The 21,093-nt window shown below is 47.7% G+C and overlaps 1 protein-coding gene across 1 annotated transcript in view; it reads right to left on the reverse strand.

The window, feature by feature from the left end:
* Window positions 1–261: 261 nt before the first annotated feature.
* The window catches only part of LOC309523273 (uncharacterized protein), a gene marked incomplete at its 5' end in the record, with an annotated part of 479,716 nt that continues 458,884 nt past the window's right edge, over window positions 262–21,093 (reverse strand). The window contains one exon of the mRNA XM_082207054.1: window positions 262–281. The remainder of the gene's footprint in view (window positions 282–21,093) is intronic.

Genomic DNA, 21,093 nt, shown 5'->3' on the forward strand with positions numbered 1-21,093 from the left:
TGAATTCCTTCCAGTAGCACCTTAAAGACCAACTAAGTTAGTTCTTGGTATGAGCTTTCGTGTGCATGCACACTTCTTCAGATGTGTATCTGAAGTGTATCTGAAGAAGTGTGCATGCACACGAAAGCTCATACCAAGAACTAACTTAGTTGGTCTTTAAGGTGCTACTGGAAGGAATTTTTTTTATTTTGAGAGTTGCAAGATACCACAAGGGCCATCGAGTCCAACCCCCTGCCAAGCATGTGAAACTTACAGGGTTTGATGTTCAAGCCCTGAACCAACTCAGGCATCTTGGCCAGTGCCTGCCAAGACATGTGACAAAATCTTCTGTGTGCTTCATGAATGCATCCTGCATGAAGAACTTTGTTAGTTTGTGCAACACAACAAGAATCAACATTAGACACAGCAACAGCACCATTGTCATCATAAGTTAAACAGAACAAACCATCTATAAACTTTGCATGCAAAATGTCCTCTTTGCCTTTCCTGATGACACAGACGCTCCTCTTGAAGGAAATCTCAAAGCCACGCCCAGTCAGCTGTGGGACACTGAGCAAATTGTCTGCAGCACCTGGAACATAAAGTACATCTTTGATGGTAGTGTGCAGACTTGCCAGTTTCACAGTCCCTTCTCCTGCAATTCGCAACGTCTTTCCATCAGCCAGGTGGATCTCACCATCTTGAGGCTTGAAGGAGATAAAAAGATGCTTGTCTTTTGCCAGATGGCGGATGCATCCAGAATCTACAATAAATCTGGCCTTGGCCTTTGGAGCAGCTTTTGCAGCAAGCAAAACCTTGTTTTCCACCGGCGTGGGCTTTTGCTGCTTGCCCCCCTGCTCCTGGCCATCAGACTTGCCTTTAGCCTTTGGTGAAGCTGTGCCAGCAAACAAAGCCTTGTTTTTCCCTGGCTTGGGCTTTTCACCCCCCTTCTGCTTCGGGCCATCTGCAGGCATCTGTCTCTGTTTACTTCTGGCCTTCCGGTATATGTGAGAATGACTTTGGCTCCCACGAGAAACAGAGCTCTCAGCTGCTGACTCCTTGGCTCCCCCTGGAGGCTGGAATGCTGCCTGGGATGACATCACAGTCAGCTCCCCCTGCAGCTTGCAACCGGTGCCCTCAGCATCCCTGCATTCACTCGCATTCTGGGAAATAGCCATGACCTCCGACGCAGTCAAACTCTGGGCTGGGATGACTGGCTGGTGGGCTATTTTCAAAGCATTTCACATCTGATGTGCTGTAGTGTTGCCAGCTAGCGTAGTAATTTCCTCCAGAGAGACGGACAAGACTATTATGTCTATGGCCTTTGAATCTTGGGCCCTCCATCTATCTGTCAGAGGAACTGGAGGGGCTTCACACACAGTATGCCACACTCCAAACTGTCGTAGTAGATTTTCACACAATTTTGCCCAGGTCTCATAACTGTGCCGATTTAACTTTGGGCACTGAGCAGCTTCAGAAGCTTGTAAAAACTCCATTCCAGGGTTTTACTTGAGCCGTGAGCTTTATTCACTTCAGAGACCTCTTATATTGGCAGCTCATAAATCTTGAGGCCTGCTTGGCTCGACTCCCAGGCCAATTAGCCGGCTGGAGTTCAAAGAGACTTTGCCACGGCAAACAAAGACCCTCACTTTTGCTTTTCTTTTTTCTTTTTTTATAAATATTTATTAAAGTTTTCACAGTATTACATAATGAAAAAGAAAAAAGAAAAAATACAAAATAAAAAACAGTTAAAAATAATTCCATCTTTTCATCACTTATCTTTCATTTACTTGTTTCCCGGACCTCCTCATACCTCCCTTTTTTGTATTCCAGTTCAATTTATTAGTTCAGCAATTCCTTTCCCTCCTTATTATCCTGATCTTTAATCTTAATATATTGTAGCATTAAATTTTTACCTATTAAAAATCCAATTTTTCCATATTCTTTTATACCATTACAGCTAGAAACCCCTTAACTTCAATCCAACATCATTCTAACATTCATTAATTTTACAATATTTCTGTAAATAGTCTTTAAATTTCTTCCAGTCTTCTTCCACCGACTCTTCTCCCTGGTCTCAGATTCTGCCAGTCATTTCCGCCAATTCCATGTAGTCCATCATTTTCATCTGCCATTCTTCCAGAGTGGGTAAGTCTTGTGTCTTCCAATAGTTTGCAATAAGTATTCTTGCTCACTTTCGCTTCCCCGCCCATACCTCTCTCGTAGTCTTACTCTCCTGTAAGTGCCGTGAATCTGGGCCCATAACCAGTTGTTGGGATACTGCCAGGGAGACAAAGTCCATCATGACTCCACGTCGTCTCCGGACGTCCATCGTAAGAGAGTTTGTGTACTGGTCCAGTAAACGCTTCCGCTGCGCCACCAGCAACAGCTCTCTTTGCAGAGCATTAATTAAGTCCAGTGCAGAGATTCTTGTTGCAGTACAAGCTTCAAAGTCTCAGCAGCAAAGAAATGACGACACAGGGAAGCCTGTCTTTCCAAAGACAGGTTTATTGCAGAAAGATAACAGAAACACCTCCGGAGCTTTCGGACATTTTTGCTTCACGCCCCACAGACAGAGAAAACAAACACTCTTTATATACTGAGCAACTTAACAACTTAACGAGCTTGACTACTTAAAGTCACATGACATTGCTAACTTGCCAGCGTCTTAGGTTTCACACCCTAACACCCCCTCTCGCTGGCAATACAAAAAACAAAAATTACTTCAGACCCATTTCTTCACAAAAGTTTTCATGCCGCTGAAACCCAAGTGGTTTTGTAAAACCATCAGCTTGATTTTCATAACTGGGACAGTAATTTAATTTAACAATTCCTGCTTTTAATCGTTTGACAAACATTTTGAAAGCGGATATCCAAATGTTTTGTACGACCTTTAAACTGCCCATTTTGTGCTAACTTAAGACACGGTTGATTATCACCCCATACAGTGATTGGAGTGATAGCCTTTTCATACATCTCTTGTGCCAAGCATTTGTAAAATTCTAGATCTCTACATAACTCAGACAAGGCACAGAACTCAGCTTCTGTTGACGACAAAGTAATCAGGTTCTGTTTATTGGATCTCCACCCAATCAGAGAGTTACCAAATTTTATTACACAGCCAGACACTGATTTTCTATCCTTTAAATTTGCCCAATCACTATCTGCCCAACAAGTAATCTGTGCTTGTCCTTCCGAAGACAATTCAAGGCAAAAATCTTTGGTGTATTGTAAATATCTTAACACTCTTTGAATTCCTTTCCATGCATTTACACTAGGTTTTGAAGCTTCTCTGCTGAGTAAGTTAACAGCGTAAGCGATATCTGGTCTACTCCATTGCGAAAGATGAAGTAAGCTTCCCAGTGCTGACTGAAAGATTTCAGCACGCTTGAATTCAGCACTATCCTTGAACTCATTGTCTTTTACAAAACCCATTTCCATTGGTGTTCTAACACCTGCACACTCCGTCATGTTAAACTTTTTCAACATTTGCAATATCTTGCCTTTTTGATTCAGTAGAAAACTGCCATTTTTGGTCCTATCTATCTGAACACCAAGATAGACCTTCACATCACCAAGATTCTTAACTTTGAAGTGTTTATTTAACTCTTTGGCTAGTTTTTTTACTTGTTCTTGTGTCTTTGAAGTATAAATCAGGTCATCTACATAAACAAGCAAAGATTCTTGAGCATCTCCTGAACTTCTGAAATATAAGCAATTGTCAGCCTTGCTCCTGCTAAAACCAATGCCTACCAAAACGTCATTCAAACACTCATTCCAATTATGAGCAGATTGCTTGAGTCCATAAATAGATTTATGTAGTTTCCATACCTGATTTGATTTACCAACTTTCAATCCTGGCGGTAGCTCCATATAGAGCTCTTCAGCCAAGTCTGAATGAAGATAAGCTGTAGAGACATCAAATTGATTCACTTTGAACCCTTTCTGAGCAGCAACTGCTAATAGTGCCCGTAGGGTTTCACTCCTTGAAGTGGGTGCATAGACTTCGGAATAATGTAACCCCTTTCTTTGCGTAAAACCTCGAGCTACAAGTCTTGCTTTGTACTCTGGTTTCCCCATCGCTGTTGTCTTTATCCTGTACACCCACCTACAACTTATTGCCTTGGTACCTTCTGGCGGTTTGGTGATGGAAAACACACCCAGTTCTTTCATAGAATTCAACTCCTTTTGCATGGCCTCACACCACCTACTGGCCTCCTCCTGGGGTAATTGCTCAACCTCCTCAAAGCTTTCAGGTTCGCAATTTGCCAAACCAGCCCAAACACTAATAGCTTGGTACCTTTCAGGAGGTTTACCTTTGTTGGTACACTTAGAACGCCTTAACAGTTCCTGAGATGTTCCTTCAGTTTCCCCCTCTGACCCAGAATCACTAGTCGTCACCTGTTTGTCACTAGTAGTTGAAGAACTTTCTGATTCTGACTTTACACGTCTCTCTTGCTGTACAGGTGAACTTTTAGAGCTAGAAGATTCTGACTTTACAGACTTGGGTGAACTAGACGATTTCTCACCCTCGTCCTCAGACTTAAATTCCTCAGTCTGTTCTGGAACTAATACCTGCCCTGGGGCCTGAGTTTCATTGCTACTGTTCACCACATCAAATAGTATGTCAGGATTTCCATGAATTTTATTCCAACCATCCTGTTCACAAAATTCCGCACTTCTGCTGATTGTGATTTTCGTTTGATTTCCTTCTACATTCACAAATCTCCAACCTTTTGTGTTTGCTTGATAACCACAGAAAAACATTTCTTTAGACCTAGGATCGCCTTTCCTACGTTGTGCCCTAGGCACCAGCACATAAGCACGACATCCAAAAACTCTTAGATGATCAATTTTTGTTTTTTTCCCAAATAGCATGAAGTAAGGAGTGTTGCCTACTGTGCTATTGTACACTCTGTTAAAAGTATAATTCACATACAGTGCAGCCTCAGCCCAAAAACGCTGTGGAAGTCCAGAATCAAACAGCAAAGCAGCAATGGCTTCCTGTAATGTTCGAAATTTTCTTTCGGCAACTGCATTCTCCTGTGGTGAATAGGGATTGGTAAGTCTATGAACTATACCTTTCCTTTTTAACCACGTCTCCAGCGTGTGGTTCACATATTCCCCACCACGATCTGATTGTATTTTACGTACCCTGGTGTCAAATTTACATTCGACTTCTTCAATCCAATCCATCAGGATGGAAGCTGCTTGTGATTTTTCTTTCAGAAAGAAAACCCAACTAGCCCTTGAAAAGTCATCCACCAAAATTTGCATAAATCTCGCACCTCCAAGCGATTTGACTGGCATAGGGCCACACACGTCTGTGTGCACAAGTTCAAAGGGTTTCTTGCTTACTCTATCAGATCTAGGATAGTTACATGTCTTAACCTTAGCATGTTTACAAGCACAACAATCCAGAAAATTTGGACAGGGTTTAATGTTACACTCCTCAGCTAAATCTGGCATCTTGCTTACATACTTAAAGCATATATGAGCTAACCTTCTGTGTAGTAGATGTGCACAACCTGTATGAGGAGCCTTATTTACACACTTAGCTTGCGCTTCACCTGTTGAACATCTACCTGCTGCTAACTGCTCTTCAACCAAAACAAAAAGCCCATCCTCACAGGGAATTTTAACTAGCTCCTTTCCCTGTTTCGAAATGGTGCACACATCATTTTCAAACTCAACCTTAAAACCACTTTTTACCAGGCATGACACACTCAAAAGTCCATTCTTCATTCCTGGAAGAACAAAAACAGGAAGGTTAGTTTGCAAACAGTTAACATAAATTGTGCCTTTAAGGTTCATTTCTCGTTTACTATTGTCTGCTATAGTCACAGTTTTTGCAACTGGCAATGTCTTGCAGTTCATCAAGCGGCCACTAGATGTCGCTGGAACTAAACTGTGACTTGCTCCACTGTCAATTATCCACTTCAAAGTTTGTTGGCTCCTTTTAGGACTCTGTGTTGGAATTCTGCCTGGGTCAGAGGAATGTGCCACAGCGTAGGCACCGGCAGATATTCCTGTCGACCTCCCCGCGTCTCCACTCTGCTGATAAGCAGGCGAGGTCCCGGCGATTCATCTCAGATGTGTGAGAGGAACACACCATTCATCCTCTCTCCCCTTTGGTGTCCCCCAGAGAGGGGAAAGAAGCAGACAGAAAACTATTTACATCTTTTATTTCTGTCTCTCATATCAGTACAGAGAAACATGTCTGCACTCGACAACAGCAAGAAGAAACTCCACCCATGTACTTCCAGTACGGGTCATATAACACACGCACTGAGCTAACATCCGGTGCTCAGTACAGAATGGACTGCCCCTTTGTTTCCATGGCAACAGTCACAAACATCCTGTCTGGCTTTCCAGCCACAAGCAGCTGACTGAGCTGCTGGAGCCTTTGCTTGCTGCAGCATTGGTGCTTTATGGTAACACTCTGTTGTGCTGCCATTGCAGATAGTCCCTTATCAGCACCTGCTCCCCCTCTGGATCGTTGATTCTTGTAGTTCTCACGTCGTCTTCCCCTATAACTCTGGAAACTGGCCTTGGACTGTTGAAATTCCTGTTGCTTTTCTGGACACTTTGCTATCAAATGAAACCTGCTGCCACATCGAAAACATGACTTGCTGGCCATAGCAGACACTTGTGAGGCTTCCTTACAGCTCTGCCTGCTAGTTTCCCCACGCTGGGAATTATCTGCACATCCAGCCCTTGGGGTATTTGAATTATCAATACGTTTTCGATGATGTTGATATTCTTGCTCACACAATCTACCAGTCACATAATTCATATTCAGCTGGTCCTCTGGCAAAACTTGTAAAGTTAGTACTAAGTTTTCAAACTCTGCATGCAGGCTGCTAAGCAGAGTATAAACTTTAATATTTTCAGGAAAATTCACACCTAAAGATGACAGTCGGTTGAAATACTCAGTCATCTGTGACGTGTGTTCAACCACACTATCCCCTGGCTTCAGTTTCAACTCATACAAAGCACGTATAATGTTCACCTTCTCTCCGGGCGTGGCTCTATGGTGAATTCGCCTAAGAGCTTCCCAAATTTCAAATGCAGACCTTAAATTTTCCACATGAGGTAATTGGGAATCATCTATCGATACCATCAACATGCATCTAGCTTTAGTGTCCATTTTCTCATGTTCCCTGTTCTGAGCATGTGCAGCAGCCTGTTGCTCTGCTGTGGCATCTGCTGCAACAGCCACAAACGGCTTTCGCCTCTGGACATAGTCAGCCCACACTTCTTTGGCTTCCAACCAGACTTGAGCCCTCTTAGACCACTGCACGTAATTAGCAGAGTTCAACTTTGTAAAGGGAACCTGGAAATTTTCCACTGCCATTCTTGGGGTCTGCTGCGACTCCCTCTGTGTGCCCTTTCTTCTCTTTCCCCTTGGGATTTGTTTTACTCACTTTTCAGATGCCTCCAGCCTCCTCTGAAGCCTTTTAAACTTTTTTCTTCTTCTCCGTCTCTTCACTAGCAACCTACCACCGTCCTCTGGTTTTGTTAACAAAACACAAACACAACGGGAGGTCAAGCTAGCCTTTTGCAGCTAATGAAGCTGTAAATCTTCACTTACGCAGCTCTCTCAATTTTCTGCAGCTTCTCAGTTCCGTTAAGAGCTGGATTTACGACCAAGCCGGTCTTCTCTCATCCGAAAGCAGCTTTCACTTTCTCTGCACACAATACAGCTGTAGAAACGTAGAAGGATCCATAACCTAAGAGAGTTTGTGTACTGGTCCAGTAAACGCTTCCGCTGCGCCACCAGCAACAGCTCTCTTTGCAGAGCATTAATTAAGTCCAGTGCAGAGATTCTTGTTGCAGTACAAGCTTCAAAGTCTCAGCAGCAAAGAAATGACGACACAGGGAAGCCTGTCTTTCCAAAGACAGGTTTATTGCAGAAAGATAACAGAAACACCTCCGGAGCTTTCGGACATTTTTGCTTCACGCCCCACAGACAGAGAAAACAAACTCTCTTTATATACTGAGCAACTTAACAACTTAACGAGCTTGACTACTTAAAGTCACATGACATTGCTAACTTGCCAGCGTCTTAGGTTTCACACCCTAACACATCGATCTCCCGTAGACACGCAGTATCAGCAATAAGCGACACGAGCTCCAGAAATAGCTTGCCACATTCCAGAGCTGATGCACGCTCTATCAGCAGATAATGCACAGCAAAAGATGCACTCAGGAGAGCATTATTTACAAGTTTATTCAGCGTTGATCAGAACAAAGAAAACATGACTGCCTGCTTCAGTGTCTCAGACACAGAGAGAGAGAAACGAAAGCATAGACACAACAGAAACATCCTGTGAACAGGAAATACGCAGACTCTGTGACTCACAAAGCCTGCTCCCTTTTAAGGTGGAATGGAAATATCCTAACACCGCCCGCCCCAGTCTTTCTCCGGCGGCTCAGTTTAGCGCGCCAAGCGGCTCATCCCAGGTGGGAATTGGGGTGGCGCTGCTTGCAGAAGGAGAAGCAGCTGGTGCTAGCGGACACTCCCATTGTTCTTCTCAGGTAGGACTTCCGGGATCCAGACAAACGTTTTACCAAAAAGTATGGCTTGACTACTGATTTCCCATTTAAAGGAAGGCAAAACAACCCAAGTTTGGCAGACAGGTGAAAAAAACCACGAATTACATTTAAAGTTCTGTGAGATGCAAAGGAAAGCTTCCTTTTTAAACTTGTATTTTACAGCTTGTTGCTTGGTGCGGTTAACGGAATGGGGATATTGAGAAAGAAGAGACTTGGAATCAGAAGGTTAGGATCTAAGGTAAGGTTACCAGATTTTTTTCAAAGAATCTGGGGACACTTTTTTTTTCAAAAGAGAAAAAAAATGTTATTTTTTTTAAATCATTTTTTTTAAAAAAATAAGAAGTAATACCTTCTCTTCTGGGTCTCCTCTGTCGCGTGGCCTTCCTCTGGGCCCCAGCCTGATCTCTTGGAGTGCTATCTGCCCTGGAGTAGGCTCGGGTCGGGCCTGAGCTCAGCCCCGTGTCCTTGCCCTCCTGGTGCTCTCCTACCTCTCTTCCTCAGCGGCCGCAAGGTCGGGGCTCCCCTCTTTTTTCTCCTTCCTCTTTCTCTCTCTTCCTTCTCCTTCTCCTTTCCTCCTTCTCCCTGGGTTGGCTCCGGGGTTTTTACTGGCCCTGGAGCACCGCTGGGCAGTCGGCCACGTGGCCGGGCACTCTCGCTCCCGCCTCGATTTGGGTCCTGGGTGTGTGTGTCAGCGGTTCCCCCAGTTGACGCGCCGGGCATCCCTGGTTCCCCCTTGGCAGTGGCAGCGGTAGCGGCAGTCTCAGTAGCCCGGAGCCAGCCTGGTAGTGCACTTGGCTCTGGCTGGCTTCAGGAGCTGCTCATTGCCCTGGCACCCGCCATTTTGCCTCGCCGGAAGTCCCCATATGATGTGTCTTGTGCCGTTGAACCAATCACGCAACATTCCTTCCCTACTAATAAATCTACAACACTGAAAATAAAAATCTGGGGGCCTTATATGAAATCCGGGGACATTCCGGGGACAGACTTTGTTGGGGACAGATTTGTAAATCCGGGGACTGTCCCCGGGAGATGGAGACATCTGGTAATCATTCCGTAATAGGGCTTCTCCTGCCTTTGCCAGTATGTCAGCCTTCTCAGCCTCCTTAAAGAGGGCGTTCAGAAGCACTTGTATGTCTGGCCATATGGGATTGTGAGTGGCGAAGGTGGCGCAGTCTGGATGAGTCCCTCTGTCTTGCTCTTTGGTCACTGTGACCGAGCACCATTTTGGGCCGATCAGGATTTATGGGGAAGGGGATCCACCCAGAAGTTGTGGAGGGAACGGGAAGAGAAGCCTGGTCAAGAGACTGGCTCATGTCAGAAGGAGGCCTGACTGCATCCTTGGCGAAGCCCAGGGCAGGGCAGGAAGGCAGCATTGCCCAGCGGGAAGGCATTCGGAGGCAAATCATCAGCAAGGAGCAGAAAATCCCCTCCCCTTCCCTCAAGAAGACTGAAGAATCTCTAGTCGGCCTTCAGGTGAGTTCAGCATCCCAGGTCTCTGGGGTGTTCCTGTCCATTACAAAGCTGACTCGAGGCTCCGTCAACTGAGCCCCTACACTCCTTGCGTACATGAAAGGGCCACAGAAAGGATGGGAGGCAGCCTTTTCCTGGAGCCGTCTTACCTGCAGCAGTTCACTCGCTGGCTGCTGACCCTTTTCCTCCATCACCTGGATGATCCTCTCAAGAGAGGAGAGTTTCCTGCAGAGTCTGACCAGCTGCTCATCCCTTCTCCCTGCAATCTCCTTCCCCACCTCTTCCACATGATTCAGCAGACGCTTTTCTTCTTCTTCTTCCAGGAACTGGCGCAGTTGTCTCAACTTCTCCACAGTCTTCAGCCTCTCCGGCTCTGAGGAGGTCGGAGTGAGGAAGATGGTCAGCCTTCAAAACATCAGCAAGAGAATTAGGATTTGAACTGAACTGCTTCCACCCTCTCAGCTCACAAGTCCTCAGGCTTCTCCTTGACTGCTTTTCACATAATAAACAACAATGGGAAATAAACTCCATTTAGCTGCCTTCAAAGGCGAACTTACCTAATTCGCAATTCTTGGAAAAATATGAAGACCAAAACAGCAATCTTTTGAAATTCACACCTCTGAATTTCTCAAGGTTGACCCAGCCAGGTAATGTTCACAAAAAAATGTATTTATGAGGGTAAAGCACGTATCAAACTATTCATACGAGAAGGTAGCCACCCTAGCATTTGATTCATTTTCAGAATAATAAATAAATAGCAAACCGATATGGGAAAAGGAGAGAGAAGTTGAAATGGGCAGATTTCCCCATCCCTCCTCAGTCCGGACTTGCTTCTTGAAGTGCTTGTTCCCTCACTAGTAACAAGAGTGACACTTCCAAGGAGGTCTTTGCTTTCCTTGTCCAGGTCTGCTTGATAGGCCAGAATTTCCCCTCTCTCTTTCCTCCGAATCTCCAGGCGGCGACAGATCTCTCCCTGACAAGAAAAGGGAAAACTCAGCTTTGATTGAGACACAAAGAGAGGAGATGAATATTATACTGGCTTCTTGGGTCCAGTGGCCTTGCTATAATAGCAAAGGAATTGACTGGAGGAAATAAAAGTACAGAACACATACATAAATACCGTAAGTAGTTCAAGTAATGCAGGTAAACCCATGAACAGCCAGGTAAACCCATCAAGAGGTTTCCTGCCAGACAGGAGTCTGTTGTAGGCCACCCCTTCTGTGATGTATGTATGATGTATGGAGGGGTGGTCTTGGGCTCCAGGGTGGGCAATTTCAAATGTCTATATAAGGACTTGGTTCGGGGTCTCCTCCTCTCTCCTGCGTGGGGGGGGGGTGAGCACCCTGTTGCAACAGTTAATAAAGATCTGGCTTACTAGCTGCTTTGCTTCTCAGTATTCTCTGGTTGGCCTCTGTTATTTTCTCCTGCCGATAGAGAAGCTACCAAAGGACTCTATATGGGCTCTGAGGTACCCCAGAAGGGAAAAGGAGCTGTTTTTTCCTTATAACACTGGCCCCCAGTCCCCACCCCCTTGCAGCTGACCCCTTGCTGCTCTCTGCTTGGCAGGGTATTGAGGAGGCATCCTGCTAGCCCAAGGAGACATGTGCAATTCACATTTGTAGTGTTCTAAATATGTACAAAGCAACCTTGCTGGGGGATGTGGATGAGGTTAACCCTTTCTCTCCCTGCCATGGTCCCATGAAGCTGCTGTATTTCAAGGGAAGATCCCTTGGCCCCCCTGGCACAGAGAAAGACTTCGACCCCCTCCTCCCAGCCATCCCAGCAGCCCTCAGGCTTCCCCTTGGTTGCTTCTAAGGTAATAAACAACCACCAATTAATACCATGCCTACTTTGGATCTGAGAATTAAGAAAATAACCTGCCAAGAAGAATACACAGCTATTTCTCCGCCTCAAGGTACCTTGTATTCCTCGACAGCCTCTTCCAGAGGAATCACCTCGTGGTGTTGGTGCTTCTTGGATCTGCCCCAAACCACACAGATGGGGGCTTCATCCTCCTTGCAAAAGAGTTTCAGGGGCTCCTGGTGCTTCTCACAGACTCCTCCTTTCCCTCTGGAAGACTGAGAGTCTTGGCTACTTCGACAAAGGTAGCCAATTGCCGATTGCGGACAAGGCTCCTTCTCTGGACTCCAACTCGGCCTTGAGGACAGGAAGCCAGCCTCCTTTTTGCCCCGCTACACTGGATCAGGCCGGACCGGCAGAAGTTGTGCCCACACTCTGGGATGGTCCCTATGTCATAAGAGAGTCAGGGTCAGAGAGGGGAATGAAGGAGAAGGACCCTACCAATATCAAATAGATCGTATTCTGCCTTCACACCCTACATGAAGGTCAACGGTGCTGTGATGGGATGATGAGCTGCTTGTGCGTAAAATCGTAGTCCCTCAGAGTCTGTGCAAGTTCACAAACCTCTGTCTGTGACTTTGCATGTTCCCTCGGCCCTAAAGGTGTTCAAGGCAAAAGTGGTACCCGTGCTTGCTTATGCTGCCCCGCTCTGGGCCGTGATGACAGATCTTACCCCTCTTGAGACTTTGCAAAACCAATTCCTACGTCGGCTCCTAATGCTCCCCCTGTGCGTAAGCAACGCAGCCATCCGATTAGAATTGAAGATCGCATCCTTAGAAACTTGCCTGTGGAAGCAAGTCTTCAATTATTGGTTATCATTGTGGCACAGATTACCAGACCATTAGCTTGTCCAATGCTTATGGCGAGATGAATTCTCCAGCCTTTGGACTAGTAGAATTCATGCCAAACTCCTGAGCTACGGAATCTCTCCCTTAGATTCCCTAAAACTAGATCAAATCACTGCTCAAAGACTGATCCGCCAAAGACTGGACGACATCGATTTACAGCGCAATTATACGCTGGGGGGAGGTGTTTGTTCGCCCCAGAACATCGGTATCACTTTAACTTACTGCGTTCCATCATACCTCTCCTCCCTTTCGTCTGTTGCCCATAGGCTGGCCTTCACCAAGGCGAGGTTTAACGTTTTTCCCTCAAATGTCCTGAGACATAGATTCTCAAAGGGCCAAGCCTCCGCCATGTGCGAATGTGATAAGGAGACGCCGGAGTCGCTTCAGCACATTATGTTCACTTGCCCCTTGTTCAATGTGCCACGGGCAAATTTGTTGGGATTAATTATACAGAAGCTAGAGGGTACCCCACCAAAATTCCACCTTGCCCAAATCTTGCAGGATAAGGATATCCATACGACACTGAAAGTGGCTAGGTTCCTGGTCGCTGTCCTTACCCAAAAGCGCTGCCAAGGAGCACTACAAGTTAATTAAGGCGCAGCATGTCATCCCTTCCTTCCATTCCATACTACAGTATTTTATTGTTATAGTGGTGTTTTAGCGGCTGTTTTTCCCCACGTGCAAAAACTGTTATTTATGTCTTGTTTTTATCTGTATGGGCCTATGGCGGCAATAAAATTTCTCTTTCTTTCAAACCTCTGTCTGTGACAGAGCCCCTCAGACATGGCTGCTCTAGTCAATTGTAGATTCCGACAGTGGTTGCTTTCGGAATCGCTTCCAGCATAAAAGCTCCTTAACGGAAACACGTCTTCTGGACTCGCGGCGTGACAGTTTCCGGCGAGGAGTGGGTCTCCCTATGGGAGGTTCTGATACCTCCCCACTGTCCTCGCTGGACGTGTCCCTGAGCCCTCCCTCTTGCTCGCTTACCTTCAGAGACCCACCTCTCCCCCTGCTGGTTCCTGCTTCAGCTGCTGAGTCTCTCCCAGCCTCCGTGAGCCCTTCCACCAGAGACTCACCTCTCCCCCTGCTGGTTCCTGCTTCCACTGCTGAGTCTCTCCCAGCTTGGGTGAGCCCCTCCACCACCTGTTCCTCCGATGGCAGTTCCCTGACATCCACCTCCCCTCCAGGGCCCCCTTCACCCCCTCCCGCTCCCTCTCCTCTTGGCGGTGAGGAGGTAAAACCCCGAAAAGAATCCTCTTCATCTCCAGAGGTCTTGAACATTTCCCTCCATCGGTCGCCGTTCCGGCTCGCTGAATCCTCCTTTCCTGGCTGCAGAAGAAGCACCGCCCCTATGGCTCTGTCTGATGCGTCTGTTTCGACTCTCATCTTTTTTTGTAAATCTACATGCAGAAGTTGTTCTTCAGAGGCGAAGGCCCTTTTTAGTTCCTCAAATGCTCGCTCCGCCTCCTCAGTCCAAACAAATTTTTTCTTACTGCTGAGACAGTCCGTAATGGGCGCCGTCAGGTGAGCAAAGTTTCGGATGAACTTACGATAAAAGTTCCCAAACCCTAGGAACCTCTGCACATCCTTCTTGGTTTTGGGTGTTTTCCATTCCAGCACTGCCTGGACCTTTCCGGGATCCATGGCCAATCCCTTATCTGACAGGCGGTACCCCAGGAATTCCACCTCCTTGGTATGAAACTGACACTTCTCCAGTTTCACCCACAGCCGGTTGGCTTGCAGCCTGCTCAACACTTCTCTGACGTCTCTCACATGCTGCTCCTCATTCTCAGAATACACCAACACGTCATCTAGGAAGGCCACGCAATTCTTGTAAAGCAAGGACCCCAGTACGTGGTTCATAAACGATTGAAAGCACGCGGAGCCTGCTTGTAGGCCGAAGGGCATAACTAAATATTCAAATGCCCCCAAAGGGGTGAACATGGTGGTTTTCCATTCATCCCCTTTCCTTATACGTATCAGGTTGTACGCCCCCCTTAGGTCCAGCTTTGTAAAAATCTTTCCCTTCCGCACCCTGGTCAAAATGTCGTCAATCCTGGGCATAGGGAAGGCCACGGGTTCAGACACTGCGTTTAAAGCCCTGAAGTCACACACAAGTCTCGGCTTGTCCATGTTTTTTTTATCCACAAAAAACACTGGGCTACCTCCCACCGCTCTTGACTCTCTGATGAAACCTCTCTTCAGGTTCTTGTCAATGAACTCTCTTAGCTCCTGCATCTCTCTGTCTGACATGGCATACAACTTGCCTACAGGGAGCTGTGCCCCAGGGAGTAAATTGATTTGACAATCAAAGGGTCTATGCGGGGGTAGTTGGTCAGCCTCCCTTTCGCTGAATACGTCGCTGAGATCTGCGTATTGTCGTGGTACCTTCACTTTCTCCGTTACTTCCGTCCCTGCTAGGGTAGCTTGGGCTCCTGCTGAACCCTTTCCCTCCTTGCAGTGTTCTAAGCAATGTGCGGAACCAAAGGAAACCACTCTCTGATGCCAGCCCACCAGCAGATCATATAACGCCAGCCAGCTCATCCCCAAAATAATGGGAGCCCCTCCCAAGGTGGCCACATTAAACGCTATCAGTTCTGTGTGCCTTGCCACCTTCATTATCATTGGGACGGTCTGTAAGCTGACTTCTCCTCCCAACAGCTCCCTGCCATCGATCGTGGTCACCTGCAGGGGGTTGCTTAAAGGGATCGTCTGTATCTGGTGTTCAGCTGCAAACTCTTTGCTCATGAAATTGCAGGAGCTGCCTGAGTCCAACAGCGCCTTTATCTTTAGAGGGTATCCGTTTTGCAGCTCTAGTGACACTTCTATCACTAGGGCCGGTTTAGGAGGTTCTGGTGTGGGCACTTTCACTGCTCTTTGGCCTGGCTGCTGTGCCCCGACGGTGGCAGCCAGGCGTTGGCTTTTACTGGCTCCGGTATTTCCTCCACTCCTCCCTCAACAGCTCCCACCATCCCTTGCCATTCCTTCCTCTGGGGGCAGACTCTGGCGAAGTGACCTGGCTGTTGGCAGAGATAGCATTTCCGGGCGCCTTTTCCCTCCTTCTTTCCCCCCTCACTGGGCTTTGAAACTGCGCACGCGCGCGCTGTTCCAATTTCCATCGGCTCTGCCGGCGGGAAAGTTGGCTCTGGAATGTCTGGAATGCGGAACTCCTTCCAACGTTCCCCCTTCCCTTCCCGCCTCTCCAAAGCTCTCGCCTCCTGGCGCGCTCCTATGGTCAGCGCAGATTTAATCAGCTGATCCATAGGATCCGCCCTAGGACCCCGGGAAAGTTCGTCTTTCACAGCCGAAGCAAGCCCTTCTTCAAATAGCATTTGAATGGGTGCCGCCGATAAGTCCCACCCCAATCTGTGAACCAGCATGGTGAACTCAGTCCAGTACTCACGGACAGATCGGCTTCCCTGCTTGCAAGCCATTAGCTGTCTGCGCACCACTCCCTCCTCAATATCGCTGGAAAACATGAGATCCATTGCACGAAAGAACTTCATGGTGTCCTTTAGGACGTCATTGTGCGTTGCCATCAGGGGTCTAACCCAGTCCCTCGCCCCTTTTTCAAGATGCCCAATCACAAAAGCCACTCGCGATTCCTCGTCAGGGAATTCATCAAACTGCACATTGAGGGCATATTGCATCTCTGTTCTAAAGGCATGGTAGTCCTTGGGGTCCCCCCCCAAACTTCTGCACTAATCCTGGTACCTTTCTGGTGAACTGGGTGGCTTTCCCCTTTTTGTCTGCATCCTGAGCCCTTCTCTCCTCAAGCCTCTCTCTCCTCAAGCCCGGTACCTTTCTTCCAAGCTTGGACCAGCTCCAACTCCTGCTTCTCCAGTTCCGGCTGGGTCACTCATGATGCCTTCTCCTGCACAAACAGCTTACAAAGACTGTCGGAATGCTGTGATTGGATGATGAGCTGCTTGTGCGTAAAATCATAGTCCCTCAGAGTCTGTGCAAATTCACAAACCTCTGTCTGTGACAGAGCCCCTCAGACATGGCTGCTCTAGTCACTTGTAGATTCCGACAGTGGTTGATTTCGGAATCGCTTCCAGCATAAAAGCTCCTTAACGGAAACACGTCTTCTGGACTCGCGGCGTGACAGTTTCCGGCGAGGAGTGAGTCTCCCTATGGGAGGTTCCGATACCTCCCCACTGTCCTCGCTGGACGTGTCCCTGAGCCCTCCCTCTTGCTCGCTTACCTTCAGAGACCCACCTCTCCCCCTGCTGGTTCCTGCTTCAGCTGTTGAGTCTCTCCCAGCCTCCGTGAGCCCTTCCACCAGAGACTCACCTCTCCCCCTGCTGGTTCCTGCTTCCGCTGCTGAGTCTCTCCCAGCCTGGGTGAGCCCCTCCACCACCTGTTCCTCCGATGGCAGTTCCCTGACAGGTGCCTTGGGGAATGGATCCTTTTTCGCTGTATCGAATTGTATCCTTTTTGCTGTATCTTTCTCATTGACTTTAAGAATGGATCTGAATGTATTTTTCGACTCAAATGTATTTTTCCTCAAAATGCTGTACTTTTCTAAATGTATCCAAATGTATCCGAATGGGTTTTTGTATTTCCCCCCAATCTCATCACCTAGAGAATGTTCCCTAAATGTAACTGTCAGGGTTACTTCCAGATCCTAGCTCACAGAGGATCACGCTAGCCAGCGGTTGTTGATTAAAAGTCTTTATTGAGTTACAGTCTCCATTCTTGAGCTGCTGCGTGCAACCCTACGCCTTATGCTTAGGTCGGCGAAGCTCCTTCTGAGTCTCCGCCCCTTGCGCACCAACTTAATATCCTAGCCCTGCTCCACCTTTTCGGCCTGACAGTTCTCCTCTGGGTCCCTCTGCCCCCCTGGGTCTCTCCCTTCCGGGATTCTTCTGACGCTGACCCCCCTGACTCCCCTGTCTCCTTGCGCCGGGCTTTAGGACCTGGCTCTCTTTCCGGGCTGCCTACTGCGCCACCTTCCTGTGCATTTGAACTTGGCGCGCGCGCCCAACCTTCCACTTTCCGTCTAACCGTCACTTCGCTCCCCGATGAAGGTGTGGCCACTCCTGACTCGTGCCCTCCCTCCTGTTGTGAGCTGCCAGCGCTAGTTCCCAGGCGCTCTTCCTCTTCCCTACTCTCTGGCGGTGACGTAGGTCCCGATCTCCAACTGCTCCCCTCTGAGTCCCCTCTGGCTCTTTCTTCCTGGGGTGTCCCCCTAGTCTCCCCCCTTGCCCTTGCCACTGGTGCTCCTCTTTGTGAATCTTCTGATTCACTGGACAGACTCGGAGATCTCGGGTCGTCGTCGTCACTCATCCTTTCTTCTGCCTCCTCCCCCTCGCTCTCTGTTTCCTCCCTTGCCCTCGCCTCTGCTCCTGAACCCCTGACAGTAACAATCACTTGTTCCAAATGTATTTGATTCAAATGTATTCGAGTCTATACTTTTATGGGGAAACGTAGCTAGGACAATGTGGAGATATATATATATATATCTTGCTTATAGTGCCTTTGAACGGTCAGTGTTCCACCCTCTATCCTTTCAGGAGCTGCCAAAAACACTCTTCACACCACACTGCCATCTACTGGGTCTACAAATGATACCATGAATACACACAAATACAAGCTCTAAAATAAATTAGTTTTATTTTCCCATAAGTATGCAAACATAAGACTATCACACCCGAATTGATAGTGTTACGGTAAAATCTGGGTGCGAGGCTGCTCTGCCACCCAGCTCGTCGGACTAAGTCCACGGGTCCCTGCGGATGAAAATGAGCTCAGCCGGAGACAGGAACAAACTGCTGAAGATCCAAGTTTATTGCGCAACAGGTTCAAGGCGAGATTGAACAGCGAGAAAGGGGTGACATGAACTTTTGAAACTTCCCTCCATGTCCCAGAATACAGTGCAAAATAAATCCCAGTTACGGGAAATGATATATAATGAATTGAAAAGGGTATTTAAGTATACCTTCCTGAAGAAACCAGAGGCCTTTCTCCTGGGCATTGTCGGCCAATTGGTGCCAAAGAAGAAGAAGAATAATAATAATAATAATAATAATAATTTATTATTTATACCCCGCCCATCTGGCTGGGCCTCCCCAGCCACTCTGGGCGGCTTCCATAAAAACCAAAAATACAATAAAATATCACACGTTAAAAACTTCCCTGAACAGGGCTGCCTTAAGATGTCTCCTGAATGTCAGGTAGTTGTTTATCGCCTTGACATCTGCTGGAAGGGTGTTCCACAGGGCGGGCGCCACTACCGAGAAGGCCCTCTGCCTGGTTCCCTGTAGCTTTGCTTCTCGCAATGAGGGAACCGCCAGAAGGCCCTCGGCGCTGGACCTCAGCGTCCGGGCAGAATGATGGGGGTGGAGACGCTCCTTCAGGTATACTGGACCGAGGCCGTTTAGGGCTTTAAAGGTCAGCACCAACACTTTGAATTGTGCTCGGAAACGTACTGGGAGCCAATGCAGGTCTTTCAAGACCGGTGTTATATGGTCTCGGCGGCCGCTCCCAGTCACCAGTCTAGCTGCCGCATTCTGGATTAGTTGTAGTTTCCGAGTCACCTTCAAAGGTAGCCCCACGTAGAGTGCATTGCAGTAGTCCAAGCGGGAGATAACCAGAGCATGCACCACTCTCGCGAGACAGTCCGCAGGCAGATAGGGTCTCAGCCTACGTACCAGATGGAGCTGGTAAACAGCTGCCCTGGACACAGATTTGACCTGTGCCTCCATGGACAGCTGTGAGTCCAAAATGACTCCCAGGCTGCGCACCTGGTCCTTCAGGGGCACAGTTACCCCATTCAGGACCAGGGAATCCTCCACACCTGCCCGCCTTCTGTCCCCCAAGAACAGTACTTCTGTCTTGTCAGGATTCAACCTCAATCTGTTAGCCGCCATCCATCCTCCAACCGCCTCCAGACACTCACACAGGACCTTCACCGCCTTCACTGGTTCTGATTTAAAAGAGAGGTAGAGCTGGGTATCATCCGCATACTGATGAACACCCAGCCCAAACCTCCTGATGATCTCTCCCAGCGGCCGCATGTAGATGTTGAAAAGCATGGGGGAGAGGACAGAGCCCTGAGGCACCCCACAAGTGAGAGCCCAGGGGTCTGAACACTCATCCCCCACCACCACTTTCTGAACACGGCCCAGGAGGAAGGAGCGGAACCACTGTATAACAGTGCCCCCAGCTCCCAGCCCCTCAAGACGGTCCAGAAGGATGCTATGGTCGATGGTATCGAACGCCGCTGAGAGATCCAGCAGAACTAGGAAACAGCTCTCACCTTTGTCCCTAGCCCGCCGGAGATCATCAACCAGTGCGACCAAGGCAGTTTCAGTCCCATGATGAGGCCTGAATCCCGACTGGAAGGGATCCAAATGGTCCGCTTCTTCCAGGCGTGCCTGGAGTTGTTCGGCAACCGCTCGCTCAATCACCTTGCCCAGGAATGGAAGATTTGAGACTGGGCGATAGTTGGCCATCGTGGCCGCATCTAGAGATGGTTTTTTAAGAAGCGGTTTAATAACCGCCTCTTTCAGCGGGTCTGGGAAGGCCCCCTCACGGAGGGAAGCATTCACCACCCCACGAAGCCCATCGCCCAGCCCTTCCCGGCTTGCTTTTATTAGCCAGGATGGGCAAGGATCCAGGAGACAGGTGGATTTGATATCCCGCCTTTCACTCCCCTTCAGGAGTCTCAAAGCGGCTAACATTCTCCTTTCCCTTCCTCCCCCACAACAAACACTCTGTGAGGTGAGTGGGGCTGAGAGACTTCACAGAAGTGTGACTGGCCCAAGGTCACCCAGCAGCTGCATGTGGAGGAGCGGAGACGCGAACCCGGTTTCCCAGATTACGTGACTACCGCTCTTAACCACTACACCACACTGGCTGAAGGACAGAACTTTTTTTATGTATGCAACAACAGCAGCAAGAATACTTATTGCAAATATTGGAAGACACAAGATCTACCCACCCTGGAAGAATGGCAGATGAAGGTGATTGACTACATGGAATTGGCAGAAATGACTGGCAGAATCCGAGACCAGGGAGAAGAGTCGGTGAAAGAAGACTGGAAGAAATTCAAAGACTACTTACAGAAACATTGTAAAATTAATGAATGTTAGAAGGATGTTGGATAGAAGCTAAGCGGTTTCCAGCTGTAATGCTTTAAGAGATATGAAAAAAAGAGGTTTCACAAATGGGTTAAAGTTTAATGGTAAGGATTTGCTGAACTAACAAATCGAACTGGAATACAAAGAAGGGAGGTATGAGGAGGTTCGAGGAAATAAGTGTATGGAAGTTATGTTATTGAAAATTAATGTGTGTTTTTAACTGTTTTTTATTTTGTATGTTTTTTTCTTCTTTTTTCTTGTTATATCTTAAAAACTTTTAATAAATATCT

This window comes from Podarcis vaucheri (assembly GCF_965113315.1).
Source record: "Podarcis vaucheri genome assembly, chromosome: W".
NCBI classification, from domain to species: domain Eukaryota; kingdom Metazoa; phylum Chordata; class Lepidosauria; order Squamata; family Lacertidae; genus Podarcis; species Podarcis vaucheri.